General features: G+C 47.7%; 2 protein-coding genes across 7 annotated transcripts in view; one reads left to right on the top strand and one right to left on the bottom strand.

The window, feature by feature from the left end:
- The window catches only part of POLN (DNA polymerase nu), a 617,268-nt gene extending 607,357 nt beyond the window's left edge, over nt 1-9,911 (bottom strand). For all 5 annotated transcript variants that reach the window (XM_063924721.1, XM_063924733.1, XM_063924728.1 and 2 more), the window contains exon 1: nt 9,739-9,911. The gene's annotated coding sequence lies outside the window, so the exon portion shown is untranslated. The remainder of the gene's footprint in view (nt 1-9,738) is intronic.
- An 83-nt stretch (nt 9,912-9,994) lies between these two features.
- Nucleotides 9,995-24,829, top strand: part of HAUS3 (HAUS augmin like complex subunit 3) — an 82,217-nt gene continuing 67,382 nt past the window's right edge. The window contains exon 1 of one of the 2 annotated variants that reach the window (XM_063924764.1): nt 9,995-10,318. The gene's annotated coding sequence lies outside the window, so the exon portion shown is untranslated. The remainder of the gene's footprint in view (nt 10,319-24,829) is intronic. The other variant, XM_063924760.1, reaches the window with a different exon arrangement.

Here is a 24,829-nt window from a genome sequence, read left to right as displayed (position 1 = left end):
CAGGAACATCCACATGTGAACCACCCTCCCCATCAGCCATATCCGAGTCAGAACCTGTGGGGTCAGTGTAAGCGCCGTCTCCATCCGACAAGGTGTCAGTGACAGCAGTGGATTGTGAGGAGACAAGCGCTCGCTTAGAGGACCCCTTGGGCGTAGGCGAGCGATGGTCAGACTTTTTAGTAGTCAAGGACTGGTTCAACTTCTTTATTTGAGCAGATAAATCGTCCGCCCACGGCGGGTTAGCTGCAGGGACCACAAACGGTTGCACCGGCATTGGGGGTCCCATAGGGGGTGTTAGTTTATGAACTAGCGTATGCAGAAGCATGGAAAAAGCGGCCCACGGCGGGTCATTATTTGCCCCCGTTGCCACCGTCCCACTGGGGGGCAAGGAGTCCCCAGAAACAGAGCCCAAAGCTGCTATATTCTCCTCATAGGTATCTGCGGCTTCAGCAACACCGGCAGTGTGTTCGGCCCCAGAACCGTTACCCTTATAAGCAGACATGATATAACTTGCAGTATCAGGTAACACAGTACAATTTGTCAGCAGCACAATACCCCTAGCCCATACCCCTGCGCAGTGTAGTCAGCACCAGCAGAGATAAAGGAGAGATATGGTGACTAAATCACAGAGAAAAATACGTAATACAGTATATCTTTGTGATAATCCTATATTAGATAAAACCTGACGCACCAAGCCCCCTCAGGTTATAGAATATAGGGATAGCAGGTTGAGTGAAAGACACGAAATGGACACCACTCAGCTATCAAATGCACACACAGAAAGTCACAGTCTGTACAATGAAGAAGTTATTACTAACAATAATACTGCACTGGACTAGCTTACACAGCTATATAACAATAGATATAACAGTACACAGTAAGAACTGGATGTACTGTATATCACAGGGTAATTGTACTAGGAAACCCTGACTAAGTGCACTCTTTCTTACTAACACTGACTAAAAAAAGGCAGGTAGAATACTTAAGTGTCTTGTAAAGCCACAGCACTGACAACCAGGCGGCTTTACATAGGAGGATTTGCCCAAGCATTCCCAGGAACAGTGAGCTGAGGGATAATGGCGCTGCAGACACTGCCAGGGAGTGAGGGACAGATATGCAGCTCCAGGGCGGGAACATTTACAGAAAATGGCGCCCTGGGGCTGGGGAAGGGGCTTCAGGTCCAAGCTCTATCCCCCAAGCTCTATCCCCCGGTGGCAAAACCACCGGGTACTGCGGGCTCTAATAAAGCTGTTTAAAGAGAAAACCTGACCTGTCCCATGCCCTGGTGATCTAGTGGGATCGCCTGTACTGCCACAGTGTCCACCGTCAGCGCGGCCCACCTCCCACTGACCGCGCCGGATCGTGATAAAGACCAGGTCCCCCAAGCGGGACCCACTTACCACCTCCCGAAGCGCGGCCACGCGATCCCGGAGAGCCCCCGTCGTGTGTGCCTGACAAGAAGAAAACCGGAGCCTCCTGCTGTAGTTACCCGGCAACCAGGGCTCGGGAGTATACAGCGCCGCTGGGGAGAGCAGGAGCTGCAGCCGTGAATGTCCACTGACATGTAACACTGCTGCTGCCCTTGAAGTCTTCACTTTTTTCCTCAGAAAAAAAGCTCTTCTTAGGGCTGCCTGGAGCAGCCCCTCTGTTACGTGCCTGCTACTGCAGCACCAACTAAAAAACTGAGATCCTGTGCAGGGAGGCGGGGTGATATAGGAGGCGGCGCTATGCATACTGGGAACAGTCAAAGCTTTGAGCCTGTTGGTGCCTCGGATCAAGATCCTACTCTACACCCCATTGTCCATTCCTTGTGGAGCCCAGTGTACCCCGCAGCAGAAATAAGGCCTCACCTGTAAAAGGTAGGCCTTCCACGTCTTTTCTGGAGTCCACTGTCCACTGGTGTAGCCATAGACCCCTGCGTGCAGACACTGCCATAGTTGTAGTGCATGCACTAAGTAAGCCTATTTCATTTATGGCTTCCACCATAACGTTCGCAGAGTCCTGTATATGTTGCAGGAGCAAAACTATCTAACCCCTCAATTAGGTTACCCGACCATTTAGCAATGGCTTGTGGAATCCATCCACATGCTATAGTGGGTCTCTGGGTCACCCCCACAGCTGTATATAAAGATTTGAGCATAGTCTCAATCTTGTGGTCAGCCATGTCTTTTAGGGAGGCTGCTCCCGGGACAGGCAATACAATTTTCCGTGAGAGCCTGAATACTGATGCATCCACTACTGGTGGATTTTCCCATTTTTTCCTATCCTCAGGAGGAAAAGGAAAGGATGATAATAACCGTTTAGGGATTTGAAATTTCCTATCAGGATTAACCAATGGTTCTTCAAACAGGATGTTTAATTCCTTTGACACAGGAAAAGTGGCTGAGGATTTCTTTTTTATATTAAGATTCCTCACTCTCCTCTGTCACCTTATCAGGGATATTCAGAACTTCTCTGATAGCTTCTTTAAGAGCCTCTATTCTCTGCATCAGAGTACCCTCCCCCACTTCTGAGTCCAACTCACCCTACTCCATATGTGACCCTTCATCAACCGGGTCAGACTGCAGGATATGAGCCAAAGTGCGTTTTTGCAGACAAATGGCAGGGGACTGAAATGCTGGTTTGGGTACTGTGTCTCTTTTCATAAACTCTGTCATAGATTGCTTTAAGTATTGCATCTCTTTCTCATTCAGAGATAACTTAGTAGAGATTGTGGTAATCATTCCCCTAATGGAGTCCAGTCATGCTGGTTATGCCCTACTAGCCTGGGAAGGGAAACTACAATAAGTACACACTAGTGAACCCCCTGAGGAAGAGGAACACTGTGCTTTACAAGAAACACACTCTTTGCCTGACATACTGTACAGTGACAGCACACACACACACACACACACACACACACACACACACACACAGGAAAAAGTCAAATGCACAATTAACCTACAAAGAGCCCTTCCAGGGAGACACAGAGGGAGTATGGAACCAGCACACGGCGCCCTTAATGTTAATGTCAAGCTTAGCCGGGTCGCAGATTAAGTACCTAGATTAGGGACTTAGTACACTAACAATCGCTCCCCTCCCCTGCTATGACCCCCTGGTACCACTGAGGTAATCTGGAGTCCCTCCGGAGGAGCTGCGCGTCCCTGTCAGTCAGCGTTTGTATTAGCTGCAGAGGGAAAATGGCGCTGATGAGCTGCTGGATCTGCTCATAGTGAAGCCCCGCCCCTTCAATGGCGCGGTCTTCCCGCACTTTTTTATACTTTCTACATGTTACATAGTTGGTGAGGTTGAAAAAAACAAGATGTCCTTCGAGTTCAACCTGTATTTTAAATTATAAAACACTTAGATGCTGTGGCCCTGGATATTTCTATCAGTTAGGAATTTATCTAATCCATTTTTGAACTTATTTAGTAAGTCCACCATTACTACCTCCTCTGGTAGGGAATTCCAGATCTTTATTGTTCTTACCATGAAGAACCCTTTCATCCGTTGTGTATGAAGTTTTTCTTCTTCTAACCTCAGGGGGTGTCCTCGTGTCCTGTGTAGCGTTTTTTGATAAACAGTTCGTCTGATAAGTCCATGTATTGTCCCTTAATGTATTTAAAAATGTTAATAATGTCCCCTCTCAGCCTCATTTCCAGTGTAAACAAATCTAACCTTGTTAGTCTTTCCTCATAATTCAGTGACTCTAACCCCTTAACCAGTTTGGTGGCTCGCCTCTGAACCCTTTCTAGTTCCAAGATATCTTTTCTATAGTGTGGTGCCCAGAACTGTACACAATATTCCAGGTGCGGCGCACCAATGATTTATACAGTGGCAGGATTATACTCTCATCCCTTGTCTCCATTCCCCATTTTATGCATGCTAACACCTTATTTGCTTTTGTTGCTGCATTTTGACACTGCGTACTGCTACTAAGTCTATAATCGATGAGCACACCCAAATCCTTTTCAACTACGGTTATCCCTATATTTTCCCCATTTAATTTATAGGCTGCCCGATTATTCTTAGTCCCAAAGTGCATAACTACATTTTCCTATATTGAAACTCATTTCGCATTTGTCTGCCCAGACCTCCAGTCTAGATAAATCATTTCGCAGAGACTCAACATCCTTGTCGGAATGAATTACTCGACACAGTTTAGTGTCGTCTGCAAAAATTGACAATGTGCTTCTAGGCCCACTCCCAGGTCATTAATGAATATGTTAAATAGCAATGGCCTGAGTATTGAACCCTGCGGTATTCCACTAAGCACTGAGGCCCATTCAGAATACATCCCATTTATCACCACTTGCTGTTTTCTGTTATACAGCCAATTACTTACCCAAGTACAAATAGTGTTTTTCACCCCAAGCTCTCTCAATTTGAAAATTAGTCTCCTATGTGGCACTGTGTCAAAGGCCTTAGAAAAGTCCAAAAAGACCACATCCACTGCTTTACCCTGATCAATCGTGTCACTCACTTTCTTGTAAAAGCTTATTAAGTTTGTTTGGCATGACCTGTCCTTCATAAAACCATGTTGGTGCCTATTAATAACCTTGGAGGTATCCAAGTACTCTAGTATACTATCCCTTAATATTCCTTCCAGTATTTCCCCCACTATTGATGTCAAACTTACCAGTCTATAGTTGCCAGGATGAGTTTTAATTCCCTTGTGCATAAAATGGAGAGACTCCTTTTATGGCTATGTTGCCAGTCTGGGTACTGTATCCGCTGTTCAACGTCTGTGTCCGTACACAGCGGGAGACGCCCCATTTAGAAGCCATGCATCTCCGTATCCTCATGCCGCCGGTTAGCAGGTCGCCGGCTGAGTACTCACCACTCTTCATTTTTCTGGCTCTGTTAGGGGTGGCGGTGTACTGCGGGAATAACAGGACCATTAACCCTAAGAAAGGTTGGGCCGTTCCCTCTCCCTAAGTCCCATGAAGCAGGCAAGCTGGTGCCGTCCAGTTCTGCCTGAAAATAACAAACAGATAAAATAAATGCAGAAAACTCTTCAGGAGCTTCCGGAGACGTGACCGGCTCCTCCGGGCAAATTTTCTAAACTGAGTCTGGTAGGAAAGGCATAGAGGGAGGAGCCAGTGCATACTATCAATTTCTTAAAGTGCCCATGGCTCCTAGTGGCTCCGTCTATACCCCATGGTACTAAATGCATTCCCAGTATCCCCTAGGACGTAAGTAAAATAGAGATTTTCCCCAACTTTGCACCTGCTCAGAGTAGGTTAAGTGAAATTCACGGTAAAAATTATCAACAATAAATTATTGTGTCTAATTGAATATGGGGGATTTCACGATTTGCAGTAAAATCGCAGTTTTTCGCACAAAAAAAACGGGTTATCACAGCTAACTGAATACTCCCCTCCATGTAATTAGAAATCTGCACATATACATAGCCATATACAAATGAAAATACTCCCCTGGCGGGCAAAATTATACCTTATGGTAATTTTCGTTTTTAACGAGAGAATTATAATTAAACAATAAAATACTTATACAGGCAATGAAAATCCCATTATTTTTCTTTCATATCCTTTTAAAGCATACTTTAAGGTTCAATTTAAACAAAAAAGGGACATAATAACTCGTCTGCTTTAGGCTGACAATGCTAATTGAACCCACTTTTTTTTTTTTTTTGCATTTTGATTAAGTATGAAGTAAAGGAATGTATAATGAACTCGCGGAGTGAGGCAAAATTGATAAAAGATTTTTACTGGATTCTCCATATTTCAAAATTATACGTGGATTAGGCACTGAGATGTGAATGTTTTTCCAGATACACCTCAGAAAAAAATGGAGCATCAGTAGTGGCATTTCCCAGGAATTTTTCAAAACTTTGACCCCCTATATCTCAAAAACTGTGAGACCTAGAGAAAAATTTGACATGGGTTAGTAACTACATGGTAATATCAAGTGTACAAAGTATGAAAATTTGGGTCGACTGGTGTCATGCCTGGGTGAACTGACATGGAATGACCCCCATGTATATTTAACAAAAAACTTTACTATGTCCTCATAGTGCAAAATAAATTGTCCTTACATGGATGCCAACAGGGTGGGTACTGATTATCTGGGCTTGTTCATGCGGCCCAGTTATGTCTGGGCCAGCTAATATTTATCTCCTTTGCAGCATGCACCACTGCTTTGCAGCAGCATGCAGCGGGTACCTCGCTGCCAAGATCAAGCTGCTATACCAGCACTTGGAACCGCTTCCTTACACCCAGGCTCCTACCATCGGCACCTGGAGCCTACTTCTGGATATGCATGGACACGCTGCTGAAACACTTCCTGGCTGGTGTCGTCAAATTCCCATTGATTCCTCACCATGGATCAGTCTCTGCAGAGTAGCTAGCAAAAGGCTTGAGCTCAGAGACTCTGGGCTCAATCCAGAACAGCCGGGGAACAGAATAGCATTTTGCACTATTCTGGTGTTCACAGTATACAAGCAGATGTGTTGTCTTAAAGGCAAAATGTTTAATGCTCAATGTCTTGAAAAAGACACTTCACCTTGTAGATGGTAATTGGAGGTATCACCGCATACCGATATCACAGACGTATACTCCTTGATGTTCAGAGATAGACACACACCCAGGGACCACATGCCCTCTTTATATCTGGTTCCAATACACAATACTACAGGGGGTAAGACTGTCTGTGGTTTTTAAAAAATCATGCCAAGTACCTGGCATGCACACATTTAACATTGTCCCTAATAGACAGTGGGGAGTGGCCACTCTGTGCTGAGACTACTTGGAGTGATAATCGCCACTTAGATGTCTGCGCGTTTAGAGTGAGGGGATATTTCCCTCCAAAACTTACTTCCAGGATTCTGCTAGGGGGACCTTATCACCTTCTCTGGCCATCCTTAGTGCTCCAGTACAAGCAGACAAGATCCCCAGTGTCATTTGGGTAAATTTACTAAGATGGGAGTTCAATTCAAGATGGATTCGGATTCAAGTCTGCGCTCTGGCTGGGACACTCAAGGACATTCACAGAGTTGTCCTGAAGCCTCTCCTTTTGATATCTTGGCTGTGTGCTTAGGGTCGTTGTTCTGCTGAAAGATAAACCGTCATCCCAGTCTGAGGTCAAGAGCGCTCTGGAGCAGGTTTTCATCCAGGATGTCTCTGTATATTGCTGCATTCATCTTTCCCTCTATCCTGACTAGTCTCCCAGTTCCTGCCGCTGAAAAACATCCCCACAGCATGATGCTGCCACCACCATGCGTCACTGTAGGGATAGTATTGGCCTGGTGATGAGCGGTGCCCGGTTTCCTCCAAACATGACGCCTGGCATTCACGCCAAAGAGTTCAATCTGTCTCTCATCAGACCAGAGAATTTTGTTTCTCATGGCCTGAGAGTGCTTCAGGTGCATTTTGGCAAACCCCAGGTGGGCTGCCATGTGCTTTTTACTAAGGATTGGCTTCCGTCTGGCCACTCTACCATACAGGCCTGATTGCTGCAGAAATGGTTGCCCTTCTGGAAGGTTCTCCTCTCTCCACAGAGGAATGCTGTAGCTCTGACAGGTTGACCATCGGGTTCTTGGTCACCTCCCTGACTAGGGCCTTTCTACCTCAGATCAATCTGTGCTGTGAGGTAAATAATAAGGCAGTGCCGCTACAGACAAGTCACTAACCCCAATGTTCCGCCGTCATAGCAACCTATACAAAGGCTCTGCAGCCCCAACCTAACTGCCGCACTACTACTGACGTCTGTGTAATTACCTACTGTACAGATATGTCCTCTTACATCCTTGCTGAAGCCACGCTAAACAGCCCTTGAAGTTGCCCCATGGTGTGGAAAAACATGGTAGAGCCAATCGTACTTTTTTGCTTTTTTTTTCAGCGAAAATGCGTTTTAGATGCTAAGTAAAGTAACAGGACACACAGGTTTCTGCTAATTACAATGATATGCAGCATGCCTATATTGTGTGTGTGAATGCAACTGTATCTGCATCCGAAATGCCACGTTACAGGGTTTTCCAGAAAAACATTGTAGCATAACATTTTGTGTGCAAATACAGTCCCATACACACACAGACTATAGGCATGCTGCATATCATTTCAATGGATTCAGTAGGATATCCCGGCGGTCAGGAGACTGACGTCGGGATCCCGACAGCAATACCGGCGGCGAGTGCAGCGTGTCACCTCGCAGGCTCGCCACACTTCAGGCACAGGCTTGGGTGGTGGCGTGGACCACCACCCGAGTGGTGAATGGGTGCTGCGGTCGGTATTTCGCCCGCCAGTATTTCACCAGGTGTTGGGCTCCCGGCAGCTGGCAACTTGATTGCCTCCCATTTTAAACCGCAGAAGCTGCTTGTGCGTCCTATTATATTACGTCTGGAAAAACGCAAAAAAAGACGCTAAGTGCTACCGAGCCACATGGCACTCACACGTTATGTGTAACGCGACTTGTAGCACACGGTGCAAAGATATAAGAGGCCACATATGTAGCTGTAAAACACAACATTGGTCAATCATGAAATAAAAATTTCACAAGAGAACATTCTGACACAGGGGAGATGTACTAAGCCTAAATGGAGAGATAAAGTACCAGCCAATCAGCTCCTAACTGTCATGATACAGGCTGTGGACCTCATTCAGCTTCAGTTTTCTTATTTTAGCAAAACTGCAACTGGCTGCGATCGCATGCTAGGAGTCACCCAGCACAGGGCAAGGCTACCCAGCATGCAAATATCCGAATGAGATGCGATTGCAAGCCAATTACATCACTGATTTGTGGATGCCCCTCTGCAGCTGGGCTGCGTAGGCAGGCACAGAGTGGCCATTTTTCGTGTTGCATTAGCTGCCCTGAACCCTCCCCCGTTTCCGAAGACACGCCCGCCCAAGACTGCCTGTTAATCAGGCAGAGGCATTTGCTTAAGTGAGATGCGATTGCAGCTCACTGTATGCTCATGCGCAGTACGGATGCGATTGCAGCTCACTGTATGCGCATTAATAGTTCAATATGCGATCCATTCTGAATAAGACCCATTGGGCAGATGTAAGAACGTGCGCTAGGGTCATGCTGGGAGATGTGGACAGCGCCGGCATATACTCCCGGTATGCACCGGAGGAGAGGTAATGCCAGAAAGGAAAAACCCATGACAGGTGCTGGGGACAGTGGGAACAGGCATTAGTACACATGCGCGGTAGTGCACCAATCGGCACGAATAATCAGGAGTTCACTTTACCTGGGGCCAGACATAGCGCATCGCTGAGGCCAGGAGATCATACATCCAGGTGTTATGTGACGGCAGATCACGGCAAAAAAGCGGGGAAGTGCCAAAGCGGAAGTAAGGATCTTTAAGATAATGATAACACATCTGCAACTGTGTTTGAAAAATTAGTCAAGGGCCATCCTGACACAGCACACATCTCTCTCCCCCCCGCTCAGCGCAGCTTGTGCAGAGAGAAGGGGGAAGGATGGGGGAGCTATTCAGGTCACCCAGCAGTGAAACGGGCAAATTGCTAGATTGTTAATCTAGCACCAACGTTAGCAACACGCGGCTGTCGCCGGCACCCCTACACACGGAGTGATGTTCAGCTAATTTCTAAGCAAGATTGCTTAGAAATTAGCTGAACATCGCTCCATGTGTCCCTTTAGGCGCTGATTGGCAGGTAGTTTATCTCCGTCCACTTCATCTCTCCCAAAGGCTTAGTACATAGACCCCGCCCTCAGCCAGAACTTGGGTCAACTCAGCCAGCCTATTGCTCCGTTATATGGTACGGACAGTTATACCTGTAATACCACAGCTACATCAGCCAGGTAACCCTGTAGCAAGCAGCCAATCACCTACACGTTCCCCGTACACTATCTCACACAGGGAAGGCACTGGCGGCGCTGAATGAAGAGGGAGAGAGGAGAGAGAATCTACTACCAACAGTTGCGCGCGTAAAACGGACGGATGACGTCACCAGTGCAACAGCCGAGGCGCGCGCTCGCCGCCTGCTGCTTGAGCGCATCCATCCCTCACGTGACAGGAGGTTGCCCCGCCCACCCTTGCCTGCAGCTGTTGCCCGGCGCCTGCGCGTGTCCCGGGGATGAGGTGAGGGAAGTGGGAGGGGTGGCCTGGGAGGTCATCGTTCATCACTCGGATTTGCCAACTGAGGATGTGTGATCCTTTCGCGGTCCCGTAGTGCGAGCTTCCTGACGTCACACGGAAGGTGTTTTTTCGGAACCTGCAGCGGGAAAAGCAAACCGGCTGCTGTCACGGGCACACGTATGTACACCCGGCAGGGCTGATCACCGGATTCGTGAGCTCTCAGCTTATCCAGCCAGGCTAATCGCCATTGTTTTGTTATAGGGCACAAGGGCAAATGTGCGTAGATATACTGTCTAAAAAAAAAAAGGTGTATGTGTGTGTGTATATATATATATATATATATATATATATATATATATATATCGCTCTATTGGGTCTGGCACTCCTCGTTCCCGCTGGGAATATGCTCCAGGTGCCCTCCTTGCGCAAGATGGCTCTGTGTATAATTCATGGAAGGCGGCACTCAGGAGACTTTCAGGAATGTAGACAAACGTGCTTTATATATATATATATATATATATATATATATTTCTCTATCGTCCTAAGTGGATGCTGGGGTTCCTGAAAGGACCATGGGGAATAGCGGCTCCGCAGGAGACAGGGCACAAAAAAGTAAAGCTTTTACCAGATCAGGTGGTGTGCACTGGCTCCTCCCCCCATGACCCTCCTCCAGACTCCAGTTAGATTTTGTGCCCGAACGAGAAGGGTGCAATCTAGGTGGCTCTCCTAAAGAGCTGCTTAGAGAAAGTTTAGCTTAGGTTTTTTACTTTACAGTGAGTCCTGCTGGCAACAGGATCACTGCAACGAGGGACTTAGGGGAGAAGTAGTGAACTCACCTGCGTGCAGAGTGGATTTGCTGCTTGGCTACTGGACACTAGCTCCAGAGGGACGATCACAGGTACAGCCTGGATGGTCACCGGAGCCGCGCCGCCGGCCCCCTTGCAGACGCTGAAGAGAGTAGAGGTCCAAAATCGGCGGCTGAAGACTCCTGAGTCTTCATAAAGGTAGCGCACAGCACTGCAGCTGTGCGCCATTTTCCTCTCAGCACACTTCACACAACAGTCACTGAGGGTGCAGAGCGCTGGGGGGGGCGCTCTGAGAGGCAAATAAAAACCTTATTAGAGGCAAAAAATACCTCACATATAGCCCACAGAGGCTATATGGAGATATTTAACCCCTGCCTAACTTCAAAAATAGCGGGAGACGAGCCCGCCGTAAAAGGGGCGGGGCCTATCTCCTCAGCACACAGCGCCATTTTCTCTCACAGAAAAGCTGGAGAGAAGGCTCCCAGGCTCTCCCCTGCACTGCACTACAGAAACAGGGTTAAAACAGAGAGGGGGGGCACTGATTTTGGCGATATTGTATATATATAAAAGATGCTATAAGGGAGAAACACTTATATAAGGTTGTCCCTATATAATTATAGCGTTTTTGGTGTGTGCTGGCAGACTCTCCCTCTGTCTCCCCAAAGGGCTGGTGGGTCCTGTCCTCTGTCAGAGCATTCCCGGTGTGTGTGCTGTGTGTCGGCACGTGTGTGTCGACATGTATGAGGACGATGTTGGTGAGGAGGCGGAGAAATTGCCTGTAATGGTGATGTCACTCTCTAGGGAGTCGACACCGGAATGGATGGCTTATTTAGAGAATTACGTGAGAATGTCAACACGCTGCAAGGTCGGTTGACGACATGAGACGGCCGACAATCTATTAGGACCGGTCCAGGCGTCTCAGAAACACCGTCAGGGGTTTTAAAAACGCCCATTTACCTCAGTCGGTCGACACAGACACGGACACTGAATACAGTGTCGACGGTGAATAAACAAACGTATTTCTCATTAGGGCCACACGTTAAGGGCAATGAAGGAGGTGTTACGTGTTTCTGATACTACAAGTACCACAAGAAAGGGTATTATGTGGGAGTGGAAAAAACTACCTGTAGTTTTTCCTGAATCAGATAAAATAAAATGAAGTGTGTGATGATGCGTAGGGTTACCCCGATAGCAAATATTGGCGTTATACCCTTTCCCGCCAGAAATTAGGGTACGTTGGGAAACACCCCTTAGGGTGATAAGGCGCTCACACGCTTATCAAGTGGCGTTACCGTTTCCAGATACGGCCGCCCTCAAGGAGCCAGCTGATAGGAAGCTGGAAAAATATCCTAAAAAGTATATACACACATACGGTGGTTATACTGCGACCAGCGATCGCCATCAGCCTGGAGATGCAGTGCTGGGTTGGCTTGGTCGGATTCCCTGACTGAAAATATTTTATTCATGTAGAGCATTTAATAGGATGCATTCTATATATATGTATGTGAGATGCACAGAGGGATATTTGCTCTCTGGCATCAAGATAAGTGCGTTGTCCATATCTCCCAGAAGATGTCAGGGACACGACAGTGGTCAGGTGATACAGATCCCATACGGCAGATGGAAGTATTGCTGTATAAAGGGAAGGAGTTATTTGGGGGTCGGTCCATCGGACCTGGGGACCACAGCAACAGCTGGGAAATCCAACCTTTTTTACCCCAAGTTACATCTCCGCTAAAAAAGACACCGTCTTTTCAGCCTCAATCTTTCCTTTCCCATGAGGGCATGCAGGCAAAAGGCCAGTCATATCTGCCCAGACATAGAGGTAAGGGAAGTAGACTGCAGCAGGCAGCCCTTTCCCAGGAAAAGAAGCCCTCCACCGCGTCTGCCAAGTCCTCAGCATGACGCTGGGGCCGTGCAAGCGGACTCAAGGTGGGGGGGTAGTCTCAAGAGTCTCAGGGCGCAGTGGGATCACTCGCAAGTTGACCCCTAGATCGTACGAGTATTATCCCAGGGGTAAAGATTGGAGAGTCGAGACATCTTCTCCTCGCAGGTTCCTGAAGTCTGCTTTACCAACGGCTCCCTCCGACAGGGAGGCAGCATTGGAAACAATTCACAAGCTGTATATCCAGCAGGTGATAATCAAAGTACCCCTCCTACGACAAGGAAAAGGGTATTATTTTTCCACACTATATTGTGGTACTGAAGCCAGACGGCTTGGTGACACATAGTCTAAATCTAAAATGTTTTGAACACTTACATAAAAGGTTCAAATCGAGATAAAGTCACTCAGAGCAGTGATAGCGAACCGGAAAAAAGGGGACTATATGGTGTCCCTGGACATCAAGGATTACCTCCATGTCCAAATTTTGTCCTTCTCATCAAGGGTACCTCTGGTTCGTGGTACAGAACTGTCAATATCAGTTTCAGACGATGCCGTTTGAATTATCCACGGCACCCCGGGCCTTTTTACCAAGGTAATGGCCGAAAAGATGTTTCTTCAAAGAAAAAAGGCATCTAAATTATCCCTTACTTGCACGACCTAAAAAGGGCAAGTTCCAGAGAACAGTTGGAGGTCGGAAGAGCACTATCTAAAGTAGTTCTTCGACGGCACGACTGGATTCTAAATATTCCAAGAATCGCAGCTGTTTTCCGACGATACGTCTGCTGTTCCTAGGGATGATTCTGGACACGGTTCAGAAAAAGGTTTTTCTTCCCGAGGAAAAAGCCAAGGAGTTATCCGACCTGTCAGGAACCTCCTAAAACCAGGAAAGGTGTCTGTACATCAATGCACAAGAGTCCTGGGAAAAATGGTGGCTTTTTACGAAGCAATTCCATTCGGCAGATTCCATGCAAGAATTTTCCAAAGGGATCTGTTGGACAAATGGTCAGGGTCGCATCCTCAGATGCACCTGCGAATAACCCTGTCGCCAAGGACAAGGGTATATCTTCTGTGGTGGTTGCAAAAGGCTCATCTATTGGAGGGCCGCAGATTCGGCATACAGGATTTGATCCTGGTGACCACGGACGCCAGCCTGAGAGGTTGGGGAGCAGTCACACAAGGAAGAAACTTCCAGGGGGTATGGACGAACCTGGAAAAGTCTCTTCACATAAACATTCTGGTACTAAGAGCAATCTAAAATGCTCTAAGCCAGGCGGAACCACTCCTGCAAGGAAAACCGGTGTTGATTCAGTCGGACAACATCACGGCGGTCGCCCATGTAAACAGACAGGGCGGCACAAGAAGCAGGAGTGCAATGGCAGAAGCTGCCAAGATTCTTCGCTGGGCGGAGAATCACGTAATAGCACTGTCAGCAGTGTTCTTCCCGGGCGTGGACAACTGGGAAGCAGACTTCCTCAGCAGACACGATATTCACCCGGGAGAGGGGGGTCTTCATCCAGAAGTCTTCCACATGCTAATAAACTGTTGGGAAAGACCAATGGTAGACATGATGGCGTCTCGCCTCAACAAGAAACTGGACAAGTATTGCGCCAGGTCAAGAGATCCACAGGCAATAGCTGTGGACGCACTGGTAACACCTTGGGTGTACAAATCAGTATATGTGTTTCCTCCTCTGCCTCTCATACCAAAGGTATTGAAGATTATACGGTGAGGAGGAGTAAGAACAATACTAGTGGCTCCGGATTGGCCAAGAAGGACTTGGTACCCGGAACTTCAAGAGTTGGTCACGGACGACCCGTGCCCTCTACTTCTGAGAAGGGACCTGCTACAACAGGGTCCCTGTCTCTTTCAAGACTTACCGCGGCTGCGTTTGACGGCATGGCGGTTGAACGCCAGATCCTAAAAGGGAAAGGCATTCCAGAAGAAGTCATTCCTACCTTGATTAAGGCAAGGAAGGAAGTCACCGCGAAACATTATCACCGCATTTGGCGAAAATATGTCGCGTGGTGCGAGGATCGGAGTGTTCCGACGGAGGAATTTCAACTGGGTCGTTTCCTACATTTCCTACAATCAGGATTGTCTATGGGTCTCAACTTGAGATCTATTAAGGTTCAAATTTCGGCCCTGTCAATATTCTTCCAAAAAGAATTGGCCTCAGTTCCTGAGGTACAGACTTTTGTTAAAGGAGTACTGCATATACAGCCTCCTGTGGTGCCTCCGGTGGCACCGTGGGATCTAAATGTAGTTTTAGATTTCCTCAAATCCCATTGGTTTGAACCATTGAAAAAGGTGGATTTTAAATATCTCACATGGAAAGTGACTATGTTACTGGCCCTGGCTTCCGCCAGGAGAGTATCTAAATTGGCGGCTTTATCTTATAAAAGCCCTTATCTAATCTTCCATTCGGATAGGGCAGAACTGAGGACTCGTCCGCATTTTCTCCCTAAGGTGGTATCAGCGTTTCACCTGAACCAACCTATTGTGGTGCCTGCGGCCACTGGCGACTTGGAGGACTCCAAGTTGTTGGACGTTGTCAGAGCCTTAAAAATATACATTTCAAGGACGGCTGAAGTCAGAAAATCTGACTCGCTGTTGATACTATATGCACCCAACAAGTTGGGTGCCCCTGCTTCTAAGCAGACGATTGCTCGTTGGATTTGTAACACAATTCAACTTGCTCATTCTGTGGCAGGCCTGCCACAGCCTAAATCTGTTAAGGCCCATTCCACAAGGAAGGTGGGCTCATCTTGGGCGGCTGCCCGAGGGGTCTCGGCATTACAATTCTGTCGAGCAGCTACGTGGTCGGGGGAAAACACGTTTGTAAAATTCTACAAATTTGATACCCTGGCAAAAGAGGACTTGGAATTCTCTCATTCGGTGCTGCAGAGTCATCCGCACTCTCCCGCCCGTTTGGGAGCTTTGGTATAATCCCCATGGTCCTTTCAGGAACCCCAGCATCCACTTAGGACGATAGAGAAAATAAGAATTTACTTACCGATAATTCTATTTCTCGGAGTCCGTAGTGGATGCTGGGCGCCCATCCCAAGTGCGGATTATCTGCAATACTGTACATAGTTATTGTTAACAAATTCGGGTTATATTGTTAAGGAGCCATCTTTAAGAGGCTCTTTCTGTTATCATACTGTTAACTGGGTTTAGATCACAAGTTGTACGGTGTGATTGGTGTGGCTGGTATGAGTCTTACCCGGGATTCAAATTGCCTCCCTTATTGTGTACGCTCGTCCGGGCACAGTACCTAACTGGAGTCTGGAGGAGGGTCATGGGGGGAGGAGCCAGTGCACACCACCTGATCTGGTAAAAGCTTTACTTTTTTGTGCCCTGTCTCCTGCGGAGCCGCTATTCCCCATGGTCCTTTCAGGAACCCCAGCATCCACTACGGACTCCGAGAAATAGAATTATCGGTAAGTAAATTCTTATTATATATACACATACCCTCCAACATGACCCGCCCCACTAGGTACAAAATGCTCTATTTCTGGACTTCCCTCTTATTTATTATTGGGATGGCTGATATGATGTATTATGGACTCTTTTCAGCGAACTTTGATGAGTACCAATAACTTTTTTCAAAAGGCCTGATAATGCTGCTTAAATATTAATTATTTTTTTTCATTTTTCTACTTGGTGGTGTGCTGGTCTCCTTATGTATGACCCTGCTGGGTAAACATTGGGAACGATTTTATATATATATATATATATATATATATATATATATATATATATATATATATATATATATATATATATATATATATATATAATACATGCATATAGACAGAATATATATATGTTACACAGAACGCATACACACACACACACACACACAGGCTGAGGGAAGAGGATGCCAGGAGCAGGACAGTGGTGGTCATTCCAAGTTGATCGCTAGCAGTTTTCGTTTACTGTGCAGCGATCAGGCAAAAAATCGGCACTTCTGCGCATGTGGCGCAATGCGTACGCGCATCGTACTATTACAACGAACGATGTAGTTTCACACAAGGTCTAGCAAAACATTTCAGTCGCACTGCTGGCCGCAGACTGATTGACAGGAAGAGGGCGTTTCTGGGTGTCAACTGACCGTTTTCAGGGAGTGTTCGAAAAAACGCAGGCGTGGCTGGGCGAACGCAGGGCGTGTTTGTGACGTCAAATCCGGAACTGAATGGGCTGAAGTGATCGCAAGCGCTGAGTAGGTTTGAAGCTACTCTGAAACTGCACAAAATTATTTTGCAGCCGCACAGCGATCCTTTTGGTCGCACTACTGCTAAGCTAAAATACACTCCCAGTGGACGGCGGCATAGCGTTTGCGCAGCTGCTAAAAACTGCTAGCGAGCGATCAACTCGGAATGACCACCATTGATGGGGGCTAGGCAGGGTCAATTTTCCTCATTAGCCCCCACCCATGGCATAATGCTTCTATTCATCAGTTGTTAGGGAGGGGGTAGAGCCAATTTGATGCAATTCTATGAGAATCACGTAATATTGGCCCCAACCCCTCCCAATAGGCCTACAAATTGTGTTATACACCTGCAAGGGGGTGGGGCTCTTGCCATCGGACGTGTGACCACATATGACTTAAAAAAAATAAACTTCAATTTGGTGGGTGTGGGTTGGTTGGGTTCTGAGTACCTGAGAGAGAGCCTGCTGCTTATTATACACAAGCAGGATGTGGTCAGGATCCCATTGGTCACAATACCAACAGCAGGATCTCAAAGGTAAATACAAGGGTTAGGCCCAATGGGGAAGGTTAGAATTAGGAGTAGGGTTAAAAGTTTTACAGCAATCTGTCGGGATCCCGTACCTAGACCACAGAGGGAGCCTACATAACCCTGCTGCACTCTGTGCCAGTGGAATTCACTGCAATTTTTTCAAAGGCCGCTAATAGGTACTGACCGGTCTAAGGGATCAATTTAATTAAGGACAAATTGCTGGCGATTTGTGTATTGCAGTGACTTTAGAAAACCGGTAATGGCGCACTGGATCGCTAAGAATTTGCCCCTTAGACATCATAGTTTGCAGTCCATAGGAGTGCATATGAAAAGACACAATTTCAGAACTACCCTAAGTGGCTAATGTGCACCCTGCATCGCTACTCACTGTATCAAAGAGGACTGCAAGTTGTATATATATTTCTCTGACGTCCTAGTGGATGCTGGGAACTCCGTAAGGACCATGGGGAATAGCGGCTCCGCAGGAGACTGGGCACAAAAAGTAAAAGCTTTAGACTAGCTGGTGTGCACTGGCTCCTCCCCCTATGACCCTCCTCCAAGCCTCAGTTAGATTTTTGTGCCCGAACGAGAAGGGTGCAAGCTAGGTGGCTCTCCTGAGCTGCTTAGAAGTAAAAGTTTAAATAGTTTTTTTATTTTCAGTGAGTCCTGCTGGCAACAGGCTCACTGCATCGTGGGACTAAGGGGAGAAGAAGCGAACTCACCTGACTGCAGAGTGGATTGGGCTTCTTGGCTACTGGACATTAGCTCCAGAGGGACGATCACAGGTTCAGCCTGGATGGGTCCCGGAGCCGCGCCGCCGGCCCCCTTACAGAGCCAGAAGAGCGAAGAGGTCCGCAGAAAGCGGCGGCAGAAGACGTTCCTGTCTTCAAATAAGGTAGCGCACAGCACTGCAGCTGTGCGCCATTGCTCTCAGCACACTTCACACTCCGGTCACTGAGGGTGCAGGGCGCTGGGGGGGAGCGCCCTGAGACGCAATAAAAATGATATAAAAACCTTATATGGCTAAATAAAATGCATCACATATAGCTCCTGGGCTATATGGATGCATTTATCCCCTGCCAGTTTCCTGAAAAAAGCGGGAGAAAAGGCCGCCGTGAAGGGGGCGGAGCCTTTCTCCTCAGCACACAAGCGCCATTTGACTCTCCCCTGCAGTCATGCACTACAGAAACAGGGTAAAACAGAGAGGGGGGCACTATTGGCAGCTAATATATAAATACAGCAGCTATAACAGGGAGTAACACTTATATAAGGTTATCCCTGTATATATATAGCGCTCTGGTGTGTGCTGGCAAACTCTCCCTCTGTCTCCCCAAAGGGCTAGTGGGGTCCTGTCCTCTATCAGAGCATTCCCTGTGTGTGTGCTGGGTGTCGGTACGATTGTGTCGACATGTATGAGGAGGAAAATGATGTGGAAGCAGAGCAATTGCCTGTGTTAGTGATGTCACCCCCTAGGGCAGGCCTGGCCAACCTGTGGCTCTCCAGATGTTGTAAAACTACACATCCCAGCATGCCCTGCCATGGTTTTAGCATTCCTTAATAGCAAAACTGTGGCAAAGCATGATGGGACTTGTAGTTTTACAACAGCTGGAGAGCCACAGGTTGGCCAGGCCTGCCCTAGGGAGTCGACACCTGACTGGATGGTAGTAATTAAAGAATTACGTGACAATGTCAGCACTTTGCAAAAAACTGTTGACGACATGAGACAGCCGACAAATCAATTAGTGCCTGTTCAGGCGTCTCAGACACCGTCAGGGGCGCTAAAACGCCCGTTACCTCAGATGGTCGACACAGACCCTGACACGGATACTGAATCCAGTGTCGACGGTGACGAGACAAACGTAATGTCCAGTAGGGCCACACGTTACATGATCACGGCAATGAAGGAGGCATTGCACATTTCTGACACTACAAGTACCACAAAAAAGGGTATTATGGGGGGTGTGAAAAAACTACCAGTGGTTTTTCCTGAGTCAGATGAATTAAATGAGGTGTGTGATAAAACGTTGGGAAACACCCCCTAGGGTAGATAAGGCGCTCACACGCTTATCAAAACAAGTGGCGTTACCGTCTCCTGATACGGCCGCTCTCAAGGAACCAGCTGATAGAGGATATTTGCACCCTGGCATCTAGAGTAAGTGCGATGTCCATTTCTGCCAGAAGAACGTTATGGACGCGACAGTGGTCAGGTGATGCAGATTCCAAACGACATATGGAAGTATTGCCGTATAAAGGGGAGGAGTTATTTGGGGTCGGTCTATTGGACCTGGTGGCCACAGCAACGGCTGGAAAATCCATCTTTTTACCCCAGGTCACCTCTCAGCAGAAAAAGACACCGTCTTTTCAAACCCAGTCCTTTCGTCCCTATAAGGGCAAGAGGGAAAAAGGCCGCTCGTTCCTGCCCCGGGGCAGAGGAAGGGGAAAAAGACTGCACCATGCAGCCTCTTCCCAGGAGCAGAAGCCCTCCCCCGCTTCTGCCAAGTCCTCAGCATGACGCTGGGGCTCTGCAAGCAGACTCGGGCACGGTGGGGGGCCGTCTCAAGAATTTCAGCGCGCAGTGGGCTCACTCGCAAGTGGACCCCTGGATCCTGCAGGTAGTATCACAGGGGTACAAATTGGAATTCGAGACGTCTCCCCCTCGCCGTGCCTGAAGTCTGCTCTACCAACGTCTCCCTCCGACAGGGAGGCAGTATTGGAAGCTATTCACAAGCTGTATTCCCAGCAGGTGATAATCAAGGTACCCCTCCTACAACAGGGAAAGGGGTATTATTCCACGCTGTTTGTGGTACCGAAGCCGGACGGCTCGGTGAGACCAATTTTAAATCTAAAATCTTTGAACACTTACATAAAAAGGTTCAAATTCAAGATGGAGTCACTCAGAGCAGTGATAGCGAACCTGGAAGAAGGGGACTATATGGTATCTCTAGACATCAAGGATGCTTATCTCCATGTCCCAATCTACCCTTCTCACCAAGGGTACCTCAGGTTTGTGATACAAAACTGTCATTATCAGTTTCAGACGCTGCCGTTTGGATTGTCCACGGCACCACGGGTCTTTACCAAGGTAATGGCCGAAATGATGATTCTTCTTCGAAGAAAAGGCGTATTAATTATCCCTTACTTGGACGATCTCCTGATAAGGGCAAGGTCCAGGGAACAGTTAGAGGTCGGAGTAGCACTATCTCAGGTAGTGCTACGTCAGCACGGGTGGATTCTAAATATCCCAAAATCACAGCTGATTCCAACAACACGTCTACTGTTCCTAGGGATGATTCTGGACACAGTCCAGAAAAAGGTGTTTCTCCCGGAGGAGAAGGCCAGGGAGTTATCCGAGCTAGTCAGGAACCTCCTAAAACCAGGACAAGTGTCAGTGCATCAGTGCACGAGAGTCCTTGGAAAAATGGTGGCTTCTTACGAAGCGATTCCATTCGGAAGATTCCATGCAAGAACTTTTCAGTGGGATCTGCTGGACAAATGGTCCGGATCGCATCTTCAGATGCATCAGCGGATAACCCTATCTCCAAGGACAAGGGTATCTCTCCTGTGGTGGTTACAGAAGGCTCATCTTCTAGAGGGCCGCAGATTCGGCATTCAGGATTGGATGCTGGTAACCACGGATGCCAGCCTGAGAGGCTGGGGAGCAGTCACACAGGGAAGAAATTTCCAGGGCTTGTGGTCAAGCATGGAAACGTCTCCACATAAATATCCTAGAGCTAAGGGCCATTTACAATGCCCTAAGTCAAGCAAGGCCTCTGCTTCAGGGTCAACCGGTATTGATCCAGTCGGACAACATCACGGCTGTCGCCCACGTAAACAGACAGGGCGGCACAAGAAGCAGGAGGGCAATGGCAGAAGCTGCAAGGATTCTCCGCTGGGCGGAAAATCATGTGATAGCACTGTCAGCAGTGTTCATTCCGGGAGTGGACAACTGGGAAGCAGACTTCCTCAGCAGACACGACCTCCACCCGGGGGAGTAAGGACTTCATCCAGAAGTCTTCCAAGTGATTGTAAACCGTTGGGAAAAACCAAAGGTGGACATGATGGCGTCCCGTCTCAACAAGAAACTGGACAGATATTGCGCCAGGTCAAGGGACCCTCAGGCAATAGCGGTGGACGCTCTGGTAACTCCGTGGGTGTTCCAGTCGGTATATGTGTTCCCTCCTTTTCCTCTCATACCAAAAGTACTGAGAATCATAAGAAGGAGAGGAGTAAGAACGATACTCGTGGCTCCGGATTGGCCAAGAAGAACTTGGTACCAGGAGCTGCAAGAGATGCTCACGGAGGACCCGTGGCCTCTACCTCTAAGGAAGGACCTGCTCCAGCAGGGACCTTGTCTGTTCCAAGACTTACCGCGGCTGCGTTTGACGGCATGGCGGTTGAACGCCGGATCCTGAAGGAAAAAGGCATTCCAGATGAAGTCATCCCTACCCTGATCAAGGCCAGGAAGGATGTAACTGCAAAACATTATCATCGCATTTGGCGAAAATATGTTGCGTGGTGTGAGGCCAAGAAGGCCCCTACAGAGGAATTTCAACTGGGTCGTTTCCTACATTTCCTGCAAGCAGGATTGTCTATGGGCCTAAAATTAGGATCCATTAAGGTTCAAATTTCAGCCCTGTCGATCTTCTTCCAGAAAGAACTGGCTTCAGTGCCTGAAGTTCAGACGTTTGTCAAAGGGGTACTGCATATACAGCCTCCTTTTGTGCCTCCAGTGGCACCTTGGGATCTCAATGTAGTTTTAGGGTTCCTAAAATCACATTGGTTTGAACCACTTGCCACAGTGGATTTGAAATATCTCACATGGAAAGTGGTAATGCTGTTGGCCCTGGCTTCAGCCAGGCGCGTATCAGAATTGGCGGCTTTATCCTATAAAAGCCCTTACCTGATATTTCATTCGGATAGGGCGGAATTGAGGACTCGTCCTCAATTTCTCCCTAAGGTGGTTTCAGCGTTTCACATGAATCAACCTATTGTGGTACCTGTGGCTACTAGGGACTTGGAGGACTCCAAGTTGCTGGACGTAGTCAGGGCCCTGAAAATATATGTTTCCAGGACGGCTGGAGTCAGAAAATCTGACTCGCTGTTTATACTGTATGCACCCAATAAGCTGGGTGCTCCTGCTTCTAAGCAGACGATTGCTCGTTGGATTTGTAGTACAATTCAACTTGCACATTCTGTGGCAGGCCTGCCACAGCCAAAATCTGTAAAAGCCCATTCCACACGGAAGGTGGGCTCATCTTGGGCGGCTGCCCGAGGGGTCTCGGCTTTACAACTTTGCCGAGCAGCTACTTGGTCAGGGGCAAACACGTTTGCTAAATTCTACAAATTTGATACCCTGGCTGAGGAGGACCTGGAGTTCTCTCATTCGGTGCTGCAGAGTCATCCGCACTCTCCCGCCCGTTTGGGAGCTTTGGTATAATCCCCATGGTCCTTACGGAGTTCCCAGCATCCACTAGGACGTCAGAGAAAATAAGAATTTACTTACCGATAATTCTATTTCTCATAGTCCGTAGTGGATGCTGGGCGCCCATCCCAAGTGCGGATTGTCTGCAATACTTGTATATAGTTATTGTTACAAACAAATCGGGTTGTTTATTGTTGGAAGCCATCTTTTCAGAGGCTCCTACGGTTATCATACTGTTAACTGGGTTCAGATCACGAGTTGTACGGTGTGATTGGTATGAGTCTTACCCGGGATTCAAGATCCTTCCTTATTATGTACGCTCGTCCGGGCACAGTATCTTAACTGAGGCTTGGAGGAGGGTCATAGGGGGAGGAGCCAGTGCACACCAGCTAGTCTAAAGCTTTTACTTTTTGTGCCCAGTCTCCTGCGGAGCCGCTATTCCCCATGGTCCTTACGGAGTTCCCAGCATCCACTACGGACTATGAGAAATAGAATTATCGGTAAGTAAATTCTTATTTTTTATGAATTAAATCACATAGAGTAAACTGGAAATGTTAACGAACCTGAATAGAAGTTTACTCAAACTGAAGACGGTAATTATGATTTTGTGGTAGATTTTAGTAGAGTCATCTGTTTTATATTATATGTTAACTGGATAACATAAAGTAAATAGTATTAAGCTAGAATAACATAATTTTTTTTATGATAAATTTCTCTGTTACAGAAGGGGCAGATGTATTAAGCCTGGAGAAGTGATAAGTCGAAGGTGATAACGCACCAGCCAATCAGCTCCTAATGGTCATTTTTCAAACCCGTAATGATTGGCTGGTGCGTTATCACCTTCCACATATCCCTTCTTTCTCTATCGTCCTAAGTGGATGCTGGGGTTCCTGAAAGGACCATGGGGAATAGCGGCTCCGCAGGAGACAGGGCACAAAAAAGTAAAGCTTTACTAGGTCAGGTGGTGTGCACTGGCTCCTCCCCCTATGACCCTCCTCCAGACTCCAGTTAGATTTTGTGCCCGAACGAGAAGGGTGCAATCTAGGTGGCTCTCCTAAAGAGCTGCTTAGAGAAAGTTTAGTTTAGGTTTTTTTCTTTACAGTGAGTCCTGCTGGCAACAGGATCACTGCAACGTGGGACTTAGGGGGAAAGTAGTAAACTCACCTGCATGCAGAGTGGATTTGCTGCTTGGCTACTGGACACCATTAGCTCCAGAGGGATCGAACACAGGCCCAGCCGTGGAGTCCGGTCCCGGAGCCGCGCCGCCGACCCCCTTGCAGATGCTGAAGCGTGAAGAGGTCCGGAAACCGGCGGCTGAAGACTCCTCAGTCTTCATAAGGTAGCGCACAGCACTGCAGCTGTGCGCCATTTTCCTCTCAGCACACTTCACTGGGCAGTCACTGAGGGTGCAGAGCGCTGGGGGGGGGCGCTCTGAGAGGCAAATATAAACCTTATACAAGGCTAAAAATACCTCACATATAGCCCATAGGGGCTATATGGAGATATTTAACCCCTGCCTGACTGGAAAAATAGCGGGAGAAGAACCCGCCGAAAAAGGGGCGGGGCCTATCTCCTCAGCACACGGCGCCATTTTCTGTCACAGCTCCGCTGGTCAGAACGGCTCCCAGGTCTCTCCCCTGCACTGCACTACAGAAACAGGGTAAAACAGAGAGGGGGGGCACATTAATGGCTATATATATATATATTAAAGCAGCTATAAGGGAGCACTTAATATAAGGATATCCCTTGTATATATAGCGCTTTGTGGTGTGTGCTGGCAGACTCTCCCTCTGTCTCCCCAAAAGGGCTAGTGGGTCCTGTCTTCATTAGAGCATTCCCTGTGAGTTTGCGGTGTGTGTCGGTACGTGGTGTCGACATGTATGAGGACGATATTGGTGTGGAGGCGGAGCAATTGCCAAATATGCAGATGTC

Source organism: Pseudophryne corroboree, chromosome 1 (genome assembly GCF_028390025.1).
Source record: "Pseudophryne corroboree isolate aPseCor3 chromosome 1, aPseCor3.hap2, whole genome shotgun sequence".
Lineage (NCBI taxonomy): Eukaryota > Metazoa > Chordata > Amphibia > Anura > Myobatrachidae > Pseudophryne > Pseudophryne corroboree.
The sequence above is the reverse complement of the archived record's forward strand: the minus strand, read 5'-3'. Positions and strand labels throughout refer to the sequence as shown.